The sequence below is a fragment of the Octopus bimaculoides genome, chromosome 2 (genome assembly GCF_046866305.1).
Source record: "Octopus bimaculoides isolate indiv1 chromosome 2, ASM4686630v1, whole genome shotgun sequence".
NCBI classification, from domain to species: Eukaryota; Metazoa; Mollusca; class Cephalopoda; order Octopoda; family Octopodidae; genus Octopus; species Octopus bimaculoides.
Genome location: NC_142929.1, coordinates 101,534,455 through 101,552,227, shown reverse-complemented (window position 1 = coordinate 101,552,227; position 17,773 = coordinate 101,534,455). Strand labels below are relative to the sequence as shown.

Below are 17,773 nucleotides of genomic sequence, written 5' to 3'. Positions count from 1 at the left end.
GCAAAAACCTCCGTGGTTTGTTATACCAAAAACGAATTCAAATTATATTTACAACAGATTGTACGCAAGAAACACCTATTTCATTGTAATTTTGAAATTACTTGCTTTATAATTACGAATTGTGTGAAAATAGTATTTGTAATTATATGATTAATAATCAAACTTCTAGCCTGAGTTATCTTTATGTTAGATTAATCTTCATCCTATGTATTGATGCGATATAATATATAGCTTTCTTTTTCTCAGATGGATATTGTCATAATGGTACACATGTGTTATTGAGTATTCTTTTTATAATGAGAACATTCTCTTTGATTCCCCTAAATTTCGTAGTAATTAAGATAATAAGATGGCGACTTGCAGTCACGGTGTCCCATTGATATTATTCCGTTGTTGTAAGTAAATTGTGTGCATAAGTTGTTTCTTTATTTCAAGTAATCTGTTTTTTGAGAAGCGTAAAAACAAAAACAATAAGCCCATAACGTGTAACATTTACCGAGTACACGCTGATGTATTAGCTTATATAATGCTTGGCTAAAACAATTATTCTAACAAGACCATCCACTCAAAACAGTTTTCGAAGTAAATATAATAATTAAACAAGGTTTATTGTTGATTTGTTGTATGTATTTCGTTGTTGCATAAAAGAATGCCAACGAGAGATTATCTACTGAACTAACGAAGGACTCTCTGCGTGTGTGCCGACCAAACATCTTTTATGCGGTTCCTCATAAATCGCAGCCAAATTCCCTTAAAGTACATCCCATTGTCTCGGCATAAAAGCAAAAACAAAAATAAGGAAGGGCACATTAGATAATTGTAGGTAATTTTAGATACTCTGAAATAACAGGATGGTCACGGATAGAATACCCAACGAAAGATTGTCGAATACCTTTAATCATAGGTCTTACATAATCAGAACTGTGTTTGAACTAAACAACAAAAATAAATAAGTCCTGGTCATTGAGGTAATCTAAAAGATTCGATGTAAACAATATACCCACGTTGTTGTAGTGAAGTAAACTAAAAGAAGCTGAGCAAAGAAAATACAACAGACTGAAAATGTGTTTATTCTTGCAAAGCAGTAAACAAAGAAATAAGCAAGGATAGAAATATTAAGTGAATATTAAGCGATTTTCATTTTTGACATTGTGTTCTACATGTTCAGGTCGTACGAATAGCCTTCTCGCAACTTAGATGTGAAAATGAACGGCTTACATTTATATTGAAACAGAAAAAGGATCATACATATGTGGAGTCCCCACCACGAAACTTGATATGCTAGAAATAACAGCTAAACGCGGACAATCCAAATCTTGCATTGGTCCAGATGGACTATATGTAAATAAATATGAAGGAAAAAATGCGCTTTGGCAAACGGGGTTAGGGTTAGGTTTTGAGTTAGGGTTCGGGTAAACCTAACCCTAACCCTAACCTGCTTGCTGAGTGGGGGGGAATTGAAATTTTTCAAACAATTTTTTTTCAGAATCGGAATCTCCATAGCCTAAAACGTGGGATTCCGTAAAAAAAAAAAAAAAAATAAGGGGGGGGAAGGTTCAGATTATATATAGTCCATCTGGGCCAATGCAAGATTTGGATTGGCCGCGTTTAGCTGTTATTTCTAGCATATCAAGTGGGGGGGGGGGTGTCCAAAATTTTTTTTAAAGGGGGAATCGCATGACTGTGACATATAGAACACATTATCGAAAACGAAAATTGCCAACATTAAAAAATAAAAAAGTTACAGCCATTTCCCCTCAGTGTCTAATTCCAATGTCCACCAAAATTTTTTTGATTTTTTTTAAAACTGTAATTTAATTATAAAACTATTTAGGAACACATTTTACTTATTAAGTGGATAATAATAGGGGGAAAAATAACTTGAAAATAGGTAAATATATAAAATATAAAATTAAAAGGCGAGCATTATCCCTCAGTTTTGCTCAACAAAAGAGGGTATTGTTGTTCCGCCTCAATGAGCAACCCAAAACACTCAGGGCATTCCACAAGTGATTGTGATGCTGAGTGAGATTCTAGGACAGTCAATCATGCTCACAAGCATCACCCGATGTTTTGATGAGATAGGATGTCAATAATGACACAAACTTCATTGTCAGTGGCTTTGCTCCCTAGAACATCACAAATTCCATAGGTTGAAAAATGTAATTTAGCAACAAATTATGACATTTCAGTATCTTATTCTCTTTAGTTATAGATGCAGTAACCTCTCATGTCCACTGTACTTTCAGTATGGAAATAGAGTTTCTAACAGTAGCATCCTATGTGAGGCATCTTGCCTTTAGCTGAAGAGTAGTCCCTATAGCTTATTGAAGGGGTATTTTATTTTGGTTAAAGCTCACTTAATAATTAGGTTTATCTCATTCATCATCATCAACCATCACTTCCACTTTTTCATGGTTCAGACAGAATTCATTGAGGCAGTTTTTCTACTGCTAGATGCTCTTCTTGTTTCAACCCTCATCTGCTTCTAAGCACAGTAATATCTTCCCATAACCAAACGTTTCTATGGAAGACTAGAAATGAAGGGCCCTGCTTGTATGACAGTAACACTTGTTTACAATTTTTGCATGATGTCAAGACAAGGAGACACTAACACACACACACACACGGCTTCTTTCAGTTTCTGTCTACCAAATCCACTCAGAAGGCTTTAGTCGTCCCAGCGTTATTAGCAGAAGATGCTTGTTTTTTGAACACTTCAGATTCAGTGGGACTGAACCCAAAACCATGTGGTTTTGAGCAAACTTCTTAACCACACAACCATGCCTACACTCAGTTAATAAGACAATCCATGAATGTCTTTGGAATTAGGTTTACCACATCAATCCCTCATTCCTCCACATGCATCAAGTTTGTAGAGTTTCAGCTACCTCCCTTTTGGAGTTAGTCCATGTTGTAATGGTGAGGATGTTGCAAATATTAATGGAAGGTAGAAAACCTGGTAGCGATAGAAAGGAAAATTTACACATATCTAGACCCCTCCAAATTGTTTGGTCAATGCATCCTGGGTAAGAGATTTTGAAGTGAAGTTGACATTGACCAAATTTTCATGTTCTTATAAATCAGGAATAACAAAGATTTCATCATCATCATTTAACATCTGTTTTCCATGCTGGCACTGGTTGGATGGTTTGACAAGTGCTGGCAAGCCAGAGGACTGTACTTGGCTCTCATTGTCTGCTTTGACATGGTTTCTACAGCTAGATATCCTTCCTGATGCCAACTACTTTACAGAGTGTACTGAAGGCTTTTTTTTGCATAGCACCATCACTGGTGGGATCACCAAGTAACTTGCAAGACAAAGACTCCTTGACTGTGACAGGGAGTAGTATTGAAGGAAGTGTGCCAGATGATGATAAGTTAACAGAATAGAGATAGGAGTCTTGCTGTTAAAGAGAAACAAGGATGCTCCAGTTGGAAGAGAAAGGAGAGAAGCTTAGGGAGAAAGACAGATAAATAGATAGATAAAGAGATGGTGGTGGTGGACATGTGTCAGAACATACTCTTAAGGTACAAATAAGGGTGAATATAAATGAAGTGACATAGAGGATTGGGCTAAGGATAGAAAGGGAAGTTACATGGGAATGTGAGGAGAGATGGTGCAAAATGAGATAGAAATGACTAGTAAATGATGATAAGAGATATAAGAGTATCTTGCAGGTAGGGGTACTCAATTACATCAATGTTTTAAATAATTGTTTAAGCATCAACATTTTAGATAGAAAGGGTTTGTTTGAAAGCAAGATTGAAACTTTTGCTAATGAGGGAGAGACTATGTTAGATGGAAAGAATTCAATGAGTTGATCCATTGTAGTCTGACTTTGCAAAGATAAATGGTTAAGTATCCATGTTTAGAACAGTTAACTTGAAACTACAACCAGCTTCTTCAATCTTTATCTTTGCTGTTACGTGGTACCCACCACATAACGAAGTTCCTTAAATAAACATTACCATGGTACTGTACATTCAAATCCTGGTCAGATCTCAACCTAGTGATATCATCAATACCTAGTGCAGACTGTTATTCTGCTAAACCTCTCAAGCAAAGGAGTAGAGCTGTGGAGCCCTCTCTTCTGCTGAACTGTGAATGACAATGTGTCTGATTGAAATGAAAGTGTTTTTAAAATCAAGTTTGAGAACTACTCTAGGGATCTCAAAAGGATTACTCATGAATGTCCTTCAGTCATGGATGGCTGTTTCACACTCAATCCAATTCTTACACTTTCCCTACACTGAATTTACAACTAGAGGTATATATTTTAGTTTATTGTTGTTCATCCCCTCTTGCTCTGATTTAGCAGACATATAGTTGTGACCATTCATTTGTATTTAAATTTTAAGATACACTGTTCTGCTCTGTGTATATATATATATCTATATATATATATATATATCTACACACACACACGGGTCTTCCCATTTCCAGCAATGGAAGAAGGCAGACGTCAAAGAGAGGAGGGCCATGATCCAGGCTGAAGTGCAGAACCAGGAGGAAGAAAGATCAAGATCTGTGGAGCTGTTATCTCAGGGTACCTGGGTTAAATGTGACCTTCCTAAGAGGAAGGTCACATGGACAGACCTGTGTAGACTGGAACCTTTCTGCATCTCCTTCTTGCTGTAAACAGTGTATGACACACTCCCAATGCCAACAAACCTGTACAAATGGGGTTTGAGAGAAGACCAGCTATGTAGACTTTGTGGAGAAAAGGGCACACTGATGCACATTTTGTCAAGGTGCAGAATAGCACTTTCTCAAGGAAGATACAAGTGATGCCATGCTTGCAACACTTGCTCAAACCCTGGAGCAGGAAAGGCTACAAAAAGCATTATCATCAGGGGAGAACAACAGCAGCAATTAAGTTCATGAAAAAGGAAGGGAGGCCAGTAAAGTCAGCAAAAAAGGCACATAGCTTGCTGCATGGATCCCAATCATAGGATATGAAAATGGGCCTGAGGGAGAGATGGCAGTTTCCCCAGCTCGTTATAACTTCTATTATTCTGTGTGTGTTCACATTTCAATGGTACCTTACTTTCAAAACATTTTCCCCATTACATGCTGGTTTGGCTATTTATAAAGATACCTGAAAAACCACGTATCTTGGTAACCCATGATCCGATTTCATGATGTCTCCTGCTTTTGTCTTTCCCTCTGTTTTGCTAGATGCACAGCTCTCCGAGCATCTAATTCCTGATCTTTCCTGCTTCTGTCTCTTTCTCTTTGTTCTGCCAGACACTCAACCCTTGGTTTATCAGTCTCATCGATCCTTCTATTGGCATCCATCCCAATCTTAGGTAAATATTTCATGAAGGACCCATTTGTACTTCCATGTGAAATAATTTTTTCCACAGGTTTTTTTTGAGTGCATTCAACATATCTCACCTCCAAACTCACTGCAAGTCACTTTCTTCCAAAAAAGAAATGGGGGAGGGGTGGTGGGGACCTTGGAGTTTCCTGGGTCACTCTGAATTTCCCACTAATGGAGTTTTGTTTACATTTTTGAAATCACATTCAAAAATATTTCTAAATAATTAAAATATTGTGTTTAACATCATGATGTGTTTAATTGAAAGGTTAGAGTTTCTTCCTTTTCATGGTTAAGTTCTTTTCAGAGTATTTTCCCATTATGCACCGTTTTGGGTATTTATACCTGCAAAACTGCCAATGTCTCAAGAACCAGTTGTCCGATTTACTCGCAACTCGTTTTCCGTTTGTATTCACATTTCAGGAGGACCTTAATTCGTAGTATTTTCGCATTATGCACCATTTTGGCTGTGTAACATTGCAAGCAAGCAAGATTGAAGTTCATTTTGATATTATATATATATATATATATATATATATATGAGGTGGTGAGTTGGCAGAATCGTTAGCACACCGGGCGAAATGCTTCATGTTCTGAGTTCAAATTCTGCCGAGGTCGACTTTGCCGTTCATTTTTAAACAGTGGTGCATCAGTATGGCTGCAGCTCTGAGCCGAAACTATATATATATATATATATATATATATATACATATATATATATATATATATTTCATTCAACCACAGTAGTGGTTGAATATATTCTTAAGTCCACCATTTCGTCAATTGCAGCAGCTTCACCACTAATTCAGTTTTCAACTAAATTGCAAACTGTTAACAGCTTTAAACAGGACACCTCCTCAGCTACACTTTGGCATAAATAATCTGAAATTTGGTTCAGTAGGAAAAAAGTTACATTAAAATATCTGCCACTTCAAGTGGGGCAGTAAGGCAGGTATTCATCTTCAATTAACATAAATTTTTAAATTTTAAAATAAAAGTATACTTTTCTTAGGCTTAAATGATAGAAAAATGCATGAAGAATCCAGAATCATTAGTCGCATTGAACAAAAATTATTTAATTAATTTTTTTTAACTAAACACTTCGAAACTTCCGGTATTGGTAGAATGTGTCAGGGTTTACTCTTAACGTTTTTGACAAAATTTTGTATTTTAGAAGTTATTTCGTCAGAAGTTACAGAGTGACAATGGACAAATTCGTGTTTGATAAGTGCCAGTATATGAAACGCTTAACTTTTGACTTACTCTCTAACTTCTGCCGATGATACATATACATATTAAATATATGTGTAAAAAAAATCTCATGAAATTGAACCAATGAAAGAGCCTCTACTTGGTCGCTCGACACGCTAAAAATAGCAGCCAAAGTATCTCCCTATGTAAATCACATGCTCATTGCATGTAATATCCTAGATTATCCCTAAAAAGATGGTTTGCTGAAGGCTGGAATGTCTTTGATGATAGGTTTGCAGTGTCAGGGTTGATTTGAGGCTAAATAACAACATTATAGTCAATTTCTGTATTGACACCCGCACGATTTTCACTAAGGAAAAAAACAAAAAATTTGATTTTTCGCATGGAATCAAGTACCCTGACCTCCTAATATGCTGCAAATCTCAGAATCATTGGAAATTTTTTTTTCATTGAATGAATTCTTGTGATCTCCTAAAATTGCAAAATTTGGTTACTTAAGGTAAGCCTGGTAACTGATGGTTTTGGGGTCTTGTTGTTTGTAACTTTTGGTGAGCCTTGGTGCAACCAACAACATGATAAAAATCCTTGCCATTAATTTGGTGTAGATTGGGTAATATCAAATAATTCAATCACAACATATATTTCAATTAAACATGAATTAAATATTATCATGACTTTACATGGAAAAATTGAAATATTATCTTTCAGTATTTTATAAAGTAAAATCTTAAATTATTAATTAACACATTATAAATTATCTTATAACAGCAATGCCTGGAAAAATCATGGGTTACATGAAAAAATGCGAGCATGAAAAGTAATATTCTTAAGATTATAAACCTGGGAAAGTACAGAACAAGTTATTACACCTGGAAAAGTATAGGATAAACTATTATTTCTAGTAAAGTAAAGAAAAAGAAACTTTTTACTTAAAATATTGCAGCTAAAATTAAAATTTGAATAATAAAACTTATTTTATTATAGTTTACAAATAAAACTATACTTATTTAAATAGAATTTGGCTAATTTACTACCTTAACTACAGAAAAAAGTGACTAATTAGACAAACTTTTAAATTAGCTGAACAGTTTTGTACAATAAATTTAAAAGATGAGACCTGTAAAGAGTGATTCTTTGCTGCAATATTTTAAGTAAAAATTTTAAATTTTTTTACTTCACTAGAAGTAATAGTTTGTCCTATTCTTTTACAGGTGTAATAACTTGTCATGTACTTTTCCGGATTTATAATCTTAAGAATATGACTTTTTATGCTCGCATTTTTCCATGTAATGTGTGTGTGTGTGTGTGTGTATGTATGTATGTATGTATGTATGTATGTATGTATGTATGTATGCATGTATGCATGCATATATATATGTATGCATGTATATATATATGTATGTATATATATGTATGTATATATATCTATTTATGTATATATATGTATATATATCATCATCATTGTTTAACATCTGCTTTCCATGCTAGCATGGGTTGGACGATTTGACTGAGGACTGGTGAACCAGATGGCTGCACCAGGTTCCAGTTTGATTTGGCAGAGTTTCTACAGATGGATACCCTTCCTAACGCCAACCACTCTGAGAGTGTAGTGGGTGCTTTTACGTGCCACTGGCACAAAGGCCAGTCAGGATGTACTGGCAACGGCCACGCTTGAAATGGTGTATTTTACGTGCCACCTGCTGAGGGGCCAGTCCAGTGGTACTGGCAACGAACTCACTCGAATGTCTTTTCACGTGCCACTGGCACAAGTGCCAGGAAGGCGACGTCGATAACGATCACGCTCAAATGGTGCCATTTATGTGCCACCGGCACGGAAGCCAGACAGCTGGTGCTCTGGCAACGGTCATGCTCGATTTCGCTTGCCCCAACAGGTCTTCGCAAGCTGAGTTTAGTGTTCAATGAAGAGATGTTGGCATGGGTGCCAGTTTACAAATTTAGTTTGATTTCGATTTCACTTGTCTCAACAGGTCTTCACAAGCGGAGTTTAGTGTCCAATGAAGGAATGTTACGTGTAAGTGGGCTGGCTATATCCCTGGCAGAAGCCTTGGATTTTGGTCTCACTTGGCTTGCCGGGTCTTCTCACGCACAGCATATTTCCAAAGGTCTTGGTCTGAGCCTGCCTCTTCCATGGGTTCCCTCAACCGCTAGGGTGTGGCACGTTTTCACACAGCTATCCTCATCCATTCTCGCCATATGTCCATACCAGCGCAATCGTCTCTCTTGCACACCACAACTGATGCTTCTAAGGTTCAACTTTTCTCTCAAGATACTTACACTCTGTTGGGTATGCCCATTGACATTACTCATCCATCGGAGCATACTGGCTTCATTCCTTGCGAGCTTACACATGTCCTCAGCAGTCACGGCCAATGTTTCACTGCCATGTAGGATGTCTGTTCGTACACATGCGTCATACAGTCTGCCTTTTACTCTGAGTGAGAGGCCCTTTGTTGCCAGCAGAGGTAAGAGCTCTCTGAACTTTGCCCAGGCTATTTTTATTCTAGCAGCTACACTTTCAGCACACCCTCCCCCACTACTAACTTGGTCACCCACATATCGGAAGCTATCAACTACATCCAGTTTTTCTTTCTGGAATGTGACAAAAGTTGTTTTCTGCACATTTTCAGTGTTTATTGCACCTGAACATCTGCCACATACAAAAACTAACTTCCTAGTTAACACAGTATATATATATTATATATATATATACACACACAGTATATATACACACGTACATACTATGTGTATATATATATATATATACACACACACATGTATATATATATATATATATATATATATATATATATATACCCAGCGTTGCCCGGGTTAAAGAGAATAATGAAATCTAAAAACGCTGTCTAGACTACGCATCATCTTTATATATAGAGATGTATATACACACACACACCCAAACACACGTATATATATGTATATCAATATAAATATATGAAAGTCAATGACGTTTCGTAAAAGAACGTGATCATGTACATACTTTCTTGTTGTTGTGATTATAACACCTCATTGTAAACTATGTTCCTTGTTTTCCCTTGTGGAGCATATACAAATAGGTTTTTTGTTGCTGCCCACTCTTGAGCAGCCAACATACAGTTGTCCATGTGAGAAGCAGGGCTCTTCCAAGAGAAGACCAGCTACAGACAGTGTTTGACCCTGATATTTGTTTATGGACATGGCAAAAGTCACACAAAGGGGGAATTGTAGTCTTCTGAATGTAAAAGGAATGTCTGCTCCTGATGGAGTAAGAGGAATTCTTGGAATAAAGACGTCATCCCCTTTTGCACATCCAGAAAGAATGATAGCCTCGATAACGTGTGACATCATTTTCTAAATAATGCTCATCTGTTATGTTCGGGTTAAAATTTCATCAACATCAAAAATATATGAATTTTCATGGGAGTTATGGCCGTTATGCAAAGAATATAATTTCCAAATTTCATAAAGATCCATTCAGTACTTTTGACGTAGTTTTGGATAAGAAAACAAATGACTAATGTATGTGTTTGTGTGCATGTGTATGTGTGTGTGATGGGTGTATATATGTATAGATATCTGTATGCATGTATATATGTATATATGTGTACATATTACATGTACATCTATATATATATATATATATATACATCTACACATATGTATACATATACATGTATGTATAGATCTATATATATATACATATACGTGTACATCTATATGTATACATATACATCTCTCTCTCTCTCTCTCTTTCTCTCTCTCTCTTTCTTTCTCTCTCTCTCTTTCTCTCTCTCTCTCTCTCTCTCTCTCAATGTATCTGTCATTACAGTATCGAAATGGTGTACATATTCATGTATATGTATACATATACATCTCTCTCTCTCTTTCTGTCTCTCTCTTTCTCTCTTTCTCTCTCTGTGAAAGTATCTGTCACTACAGTATCGAAATGTGATTGTTTCAGTTAGTGGAATAGTTTCATTTTTAAAGTGAAAGTATTTGACATGAGTGTTTTTGTTTCACTTTTGACACGTAATACTTAAATAGTGGAGGAGATATTATGTTGCCGTGTGCTCGAACTCTGCAAGAAGTTAATAATTTTTTTTGACTAAGACACAACTGGAACCCTAAGTAAGGCATGTGTAAAATTTGAATGAAATTGGTTGCGTAGTTCTCGAGTTTTAGGGATTCAGACAGACAGACATTCTTCATTCGGTCGGTCGGTCGGTGGGTGGGTGAGTGAGTGTATCTGTCATTACGGTATCGAAATGTGATTGTTTCAGTTTTGATATTAAAATAGTGGAATAGTTTCATTTTTAAAGTGAAAGTATTTGACATGAGTGTTTTTGTTTCCCTTTTAACACGTAATACTTAAATTGTGGAGAGATATGATGTTGCTGTGGGCTTGAACTATGCAAGAAGTTAAAAAAATTTTTTGACTAAAACACAACCGGGACCCTAAGTAAGGCACGTGTAAAATTTGAATGAAATTGGTTGTGTAGTTCTCGAGTTTTAGGGATTCACGCAGACACACATTCTCATTTCTATATATATATATATATATATATATAGATATACGATGGGCTTCTTTCACTTTCTGTCTACCAAATCTACTCAGTGCTTTGGTCGGCCTGAGTTTATAGTAGAAGATACTTGCCCAAGGTGCCATGCAGTGGGACTGAACCCGGAACCATGTGGTTGGGAAGCAAGCTTCTTACCACTATGTAGATATTTCTAGAATTTCTTTAAACCTGTTACCAACCGTAGGATCTTTCAGTTTCCATATCTTACTTCTCCACATCTTTTGTTTCTGCACTTTGACCATTTTCTGTTTGTACACATTTCAGCTTGCAGCCCAGAAGACTTCTAAGAACACATTTTATAGCACAGATTTTTGAGTTGAGTTTGTAAAACACTAACATATGCACAAACATATTTCCCATAACAAATTTATGCAAACTTAGTTTTGATTGATGTTTAAATTGAAATTTGTTACATTCTATGCTAAATTACTATCCTCTTTCCAGCCAGTACTCACAAACCGTGTTCTGTCAACTTTTTGTACCAACAGTCTTGAAGAGATCTGATTTCGTATGTAGAAAATAAAAAACAAAATGTGATATACAGGGTGTCCACAAAGTCTGGGTACATGGGATTAACACATACTTTAAGAAATTATTATTTCTTATATTTAATTACTCTTTACTCTTTTACTTGTTTCAGTCATTCGACTGCAGCCATGCTGGGGCACTGCCTTTTTAGTCGAGCAAATCGACTCCAGCACTTATTCTTTGGAAGCCTAGTACTTATTCTATCGATCTCTTTTGCCGAACTGCTAAGTTATGGGGACATAAACACACCAGCATCGGTTGTCAAGAGATGTTGGGGGGACAGACACAGACACAAACATATACACACACATACATATATATGTATATATATATATATATATATATATATACATATATATAACAGGCTTCTTTCAGTTTCTGTCTACCAAATCCACTCACAAGGCTTTGGTCGGACCGAGACTATAGTAGAAGACACTTGCCCACGCAGTGGGAATGAACCCGGAACCATGTGGTTGGTAAGCAAGCTACTTACCACACAACCACTCCTGCACCTATAAATTGTTTATATTATGATTTTATTTACTACATTTACCCACATAGGGATTAACACATACTTAAAGAAATTTTTATTTCTTATATTTAATTGTTTATGTTATGATTTTATTTACTCCATGTACCCAGACTTTGTGGACACCCTGTATAAAGGAAACTCTGTGGAGTTTCCTCTTTCATGAAGACTCGTCCACCACAGCAGAATTGACACTGGTGCTGTTGCCACATAAAAAGCACTTATACTGGCACCATATTAAAAGCACTCATGCTGGTTCCACATAGAAAACACCTGGTGCACACTGTAGACCGGTTGGTATTAGAAAGGACATCCACCATAGAAACCATGTCAGAACAGAGAATAGAGCCTAGTGTGGCCCTGGACCTTATCAATGCTGGTCAAACTGTCCAATCCAAGCTGGCAAGGAAACATAGGGGAAAAAAAATATTGAGGAAAGCCATATACATATTTGTTTCTCATTATCTTATGAGTTATTTCATGGAGACGCAATGGCCCAGTGGTTAGGGCAGCGAACTCGCGGTCATAGGATCGCAGTTTTGATTCCCAGACCAGGCGTTGTGTGTGTTTATTGAGCGAAAACACCTAAAAGCTCCATGAGGCTCCGGCAGGGGATGGTGGCGAACCCTGCTGTACTCTTTCACCACAACTTTCTCTCACTCTTACTTCCTGTTTCTGTCGTGCCTGTAATTCAAAGGGTCAGCCATGTCACATTGTGTCGCGCTGAATATCCCCGAGAACTACGTTAAGTGTACACGTGTCTGTGGAGTGCTCAGCCAATAGCACGTTAATTTCACGAGCAGGCTGTTCCGTTGATCGGATCAACTGGAACCCTCGACGTTGTAAGCGACGGAGTGCCAAGAACATGAGTTATTTCTACGTTGTCATTTTAAAGGTGACATTTTGGCAGCATTGTTAGCGCATTGGTTTAAATGTTATGTTGTTTCTTGTAACCCTTTACATTCTGAATTCAATTCCTGCCTGAGTCCAATTTTGCTTTTCATCCCATTTGGGATTGATAAAATAAAGCTCCAGGCAAATACTAGTGTTGGATGGTTTTGACTAGCTCCTCTCAGCTCAAAATCATTGTCCTCGGGAATCATTGTCCAAATCAGGAAGAATATAATGTTTTTTTTAATTCTTCCATTTTTTTAATACCAATTTCTACTCTGTATCCCTTATCACAACCTGCTATACTTAATGTATGTCAATTCTTGCCTTTTATGCCATAACCAACAAACATTTTGACTTTGTAACACTAAACTTCGCATGATTTGCTAGCATGACTTTGAATAATCTTCTCCCTTTGAATGTGGTAATATATATATATGTGTCACCTAAGGTTATCATCGTTGGTATTTTGTAAATGTTACTTTTAGGTTATTTATTGAGATCTTATTCTTAATGTACTTGTTAGTACTGTAAAATGCTAACATGTACTTTATCTTCTGTAGCTGTTTCGAATTATCTACTTTGACTTGGCATTAGAAATAATATGAAATAATTAAGTCAATGCGGAAATCTCTACATAGTTACTTTACTTACTAGAAATAGCAGTCAAATCACACACTACTGTTTTAAGGAAGAGGGGATATAAGATAATGTGAGCTTAAATATGTTGTGTTGGGGGATAAAAGGCAGGCTGATCTTGGAATGCCTTTCTATCAAAGGTCTGCTTTAACCAGAAGCTTTCAGTTTTGCACAAACAAAATTGGGAGGGAGGTAAATTTCTAACTAAATCTGACTTCTTGTTTCAAATGGGTTTTCAACAAACTTTGTCAGAAAGTGATTTCAAATTTAAATGTGAATGAGGTGTTTGCCATTCTGAGCATAAAGTCTCTCTCATTGATTAGTTTTTGTTTTGTTATTCCAGGTGTTAAGGCACCAATAATATGCAATGACACTTTCTCTTATACCAAGTAAAAATGTCAATATTTAAAAATATGACTTTACAATAAATGACTGGTGTAAATTTTTTTAAATGATAATTTTTTAACATTCAGTATGTTGACAATTTAGAAAATAACTTAAGAGGAAAGTAGGTATTGAACAAAGAAAAGAAAAGCACACAAAGGGCGTCTCAAAAACTTAGGCAATCAACTTTTCTCAATTTTGCCAAAGCAAAATATTGTTATATTACAGATCTGAGCATTGCAATGAAATGGTAAAGGAAACACAATTATGACAATACCACATTTATTCGATATGACCACTCCTGTTTCAAATTAGAGCCTTAAGTCAAGGTGTGAATGCTTTACATGTGGCACACAGCTATTCTTGCAGTTTTGATGCAGTTTTGCTTTCAGAGTGTTGAGCAAAGTATGAGGAGTGCTAAAGACCCTCGTCTCCAAAATGGACTGTGGAAACACAACAAAAGATAAGTTTTCCATACTAAACAATAGTGAAAAATTTTTACTTGCATAAAAATTATTCTTATTTAAACTGGAATCAGAAAAATCTAAACTTGACATATTAAATTTGACAGACTCTGATGGGTCCAAGGGCTGCATTGTGCTCCAGTGATTGCTTTTTGGTATGGGTTATATAGTTGGATGCCTTTCCTAATGCCAACCATTTCACAGTATACACTGGGAACCTTTTTCCTGTCACCAGCACTGTCATTAAGCAGCTTGCAAGATCATTAAGCAGCTTGCAAGGCTATGGACCCCAAGGGAGAAGAGGAGAAATTTTGTTAGAAGAGGGGTGATGGTTAAAGTATGAGAGGTAGTGGACAGAGCAGGTTCTTATAGAAAAGCTACATTACTATTCACATTTAGAAGAAAGGAAGAGAATGATCAGTTGGAGCTGTGAAAAGATACATAGTGGAGGTGAGTAGAAATGGGATGGCAGCGGGTTTGGGACATTGTGTGAGGAATAGGAACTGGGGGGAATGGGGAGGCAGACTGCAACTATAAAAATTGGGTAGGGTTGAAAAGTCATGAGTTGTAGAAGATAGAGAGATGCAGAAAAGAATAGGAGTGGGGGAGCAGCAGGATAATGATGATGAAGTTGATGGGGTAGGGGAACGAGAGAGAGATGACATGTGATTGGATAAGCTGCAGGAGTGGTGGTAAAGAGTGAAGCAAGTGTAGTGCATGAAGGAAGATAATATGGTTCAGTGATGAGGGAATGAGTGAAGTGTAACTTGTTGATGGAGAGAACAATAAGAATGGATGAAGAATGGCTAACAAGTGAAATGGTGGTAGGAAGACACTGACCACTTCATGTACTGTTTGGCAGCTTCAATCCTAGGAGAATATAGAACAATCCCTGAAGCTCGCAAGGAAATTGACTTTTGAATGTAAATTTAGAGATTTGAAAGGCAGGATTGTCATATCTGAACAGGTTAATTCTAATAACCAGATTATAGTATCAAGTTCCCAATAGTTATCAACCCTTTCATTCAATAAAGATTTGATTTTCAGCAAAACATTCAAACAACAATTGCATAATGGAATAGAAAACATAATTAAAAATTCCAGATAATTAACTGTTTGATTATATTGTAGCAACAAGGGCCATATTGATTGCAAAAACACAAATTTATTTTGTATTTTTCATTTAGTTCTTAATGAGTTAACAGAAAACTCATTATTGTTATCATCATTTTTACATCCATTTTCCTCACTAGGTCCTTATTCAGAGATACTGCCTACCTCAGTAGGTCAGAGGAACACATCTTGTTTGTATGTTCTATTTTCAGCATGCTTTCTATAGCTGGATGGCCTTCTTAACATCAGCTACCTTACAGAAGGTTCTGGGTGCATTTTAGCATGGCACCAGCACTGGAAAGGTTGTCATGTCCTTGACAAGACAAGACTCTAAGATCCTCTTGACCCTACATTGAAAACATTTCAAGTAAACAGCAATTAAAATAATTTCTTTAAAAAATAAGAAACTGATGGTTACTAGAATTGAAATAACCATGTCTTATATTTTCCAGTAAATTTTTGTTAAGTAAAAAAAGTAAGCTTTGATGTTTAACAAAGTCAAAGGTATTCCAACTGGAACTATAGGGTATTTCTCAAAGTACATAATTTAACACGTGCTTTCCTTACTAATTTAAGAAATTATATTATTTCTAGCAATAAAATGTGTTTAATATATATCTGTGGGTTAAAAATATCTGAGCAAGCTTGACCAGACATTGATAATGAATACATCTTTTACATTAATTATAGTCTAGTATTTATCTTGGCATCAATTATACTTTGTTATCATGATTAAATGTCTTTTAATTTTTCAAGTACATAATTAACTAAAATATTTTCAACAGACACTTAAATTCTTTCAAAAATAAACTATTTAAACATGCAAATATGAAATGCTTGCCATCCAGCTAAACATCTTAATAAACACTATGGCTGTGATTGAAATTATTTTGTCTCAAGTAAGAGAAGTACAAGAAAGAAAGGGATTGTTGTCAGGAAGGCATTCCACAATAACATACTGGCTTAGATAGTGCTTGTCTTGTCTATCTATACTGGCACATAAAAAAACTGGATATATAAACAATGAGGACAACGAATTGAAACAGCAGGCAATACCAGATTTGCTTGTTGTGAGAATTTGTAGATATTGTTTGACCATGTCTTTTTTAATGGCTAGAAACTATTCACTATTGTCAGTTTTTTTCTGGAGCCCAAATCCATGCAACAGCTACTAATATATTCTCTGTCAGTGTGTGGTTTCACTTTATTTACAAATACCTTACAGACACAAATTTCATTACTGTTTAGTGTTAGGGAAATATTTTTAATATGTTTTTTTAAAAATAAATTTTGTTTACATTGAGATTCTTTTTAAAATAATAGCTTGTCTAAACACAAAATTTCTTTCATATTCCTCTATCCTTTACACCTGGCCAAATAGTGTTTTCAATATTATACTCTGTACAAACTTCAACCAAAGATTACAATTAAGGCATACACTTTCTTTTCACTCTATATGAAAAGAACTGCATGTCCATTTTTTAGTGAACAAAGAACTGTTATGGGCAACTCATTTTCATTTATTAGTGCCAGTCATTGAAGAAATGTTTACTGACATGGACTTTTCATTATTGGTTTAAAATCTCTAAGCAAACAAACTACTAAATATTAATTGGCTTCAATAAAGTTCTTTGTAGTTGTTGGTAATTTATCCTTTACTCTTGAGTAAAACTAAATGTGTTGCATTATTTTGCTTAAATTCTATTATACTGGTAAATATGAAAATTTCATATTCATCTATTTTGTTGTATATTTTTAACAGTTTAGTTACTGGGCTGCAGTTGTACTGCTTGACAGTTTCTGTCAACCAAATTTCACCCAGAAGGCATAGGCCAACTGAACACTACTGTACAAGACATTTTCTCAGGGTACCTTGCGTAGAAAGTGAACCAACAACCTGTAGTTGTGAAATGAATTCCTTAATCATACAGCACTATGTCTGTGATATGATATGTAAAAAATGTAAAATTACAAAGAAAATCATTATCTGATTCATTGTTTCATTTAAACACAATAAATAAATAAACATACAAGGCTATAAGGGCAGGATTTAAATCTAGACATGTTAACATGATAAGCTTGGCTAGACAGTCT

General features: G+C 35.7%; 1 protein-coding gene across 4 annotated transcripts in view; it reads left to right on the top strand.

The window, feature by feature from the left end:
* The window catches only part of LOC106868825 (solute carrier family 23 member 1), a 182,947-nt gene that overhangs the window by 3,783 nt on the left and 161,391 nt on the right, over positions 1 to 17,773 (top strand). The window lies entirely within an intron of this gene.